Consider the following 470-nt stretch of genomic DNA (forward strand, 5'->3'; position numbering starts at 1 on the left):
ACCCGGAGGCCTAGGACTGAGGCCGGCTCATCTCCCTATGCCCAGCACCCACCCAGAATGGGCACAGTAGGAGCCTAATAAGTGTCCTTCATCTCCAGGGCAGTCAGTGGTTCCCTGACCTTGCCAGGGCACATCAATACCAGCCAAAACCACCCTGCTGACCTGCCCACTGCATGGTGGAACCAGGCAGACCTCTCAGAGCCACCTACAGAAGAGCCCTGGCCAGCCGAGGGACTCAGACCTGGCCTGACGCCTGAGGAAGAGGACTTTTCCTTTCCTAAGAAATAGTTGCAATGAACAAGCCAAGCCAGAGGCAACACAGGAGAAAATGGGGAAATGGGAGTAGAGATAGACATCCCCAGGGAGGGTGACGGGGTGACTTGAAGGGGGCTTCAGGCAGGCATGGGAAGGGGGGCAGAACATGTGTTCCTGGGGACGTCTGACATCCTGAAATGCCTCAGGTAGGGAAA

General features: G+C 57.0%; 1 protein-coding gene across 1 annotated transcript in view; it reads right to left on the bottom strand.

Annotated features, from left to right (window-relative positions):
- CACNA1I (calcium voltage-gated channel subunit alpha1 I) overlaps positions 1 to 470 on the bottom strand; it is a 108,347-nt gene that overhangs the window by 54,323 nt on the left and 53,554 nt on the right.

The sequence above is a fragment of the Lipotes vexillifer genome, unplaced genomic scaffold (assembly GCF_000442215.2).
Source record: "Lipotes vexillifer unplaced genomic scaffold, Lipotes_vexillifer_v1.1 scaffold382, whole genome shotgun sequence".
Classification (NCBI taxonomy): Eukaryota; Metazoa; Chordata; class Mammalia; order Artiodactyla; family Lipotidae; genus Lipotes; species Lipotes vexillifer.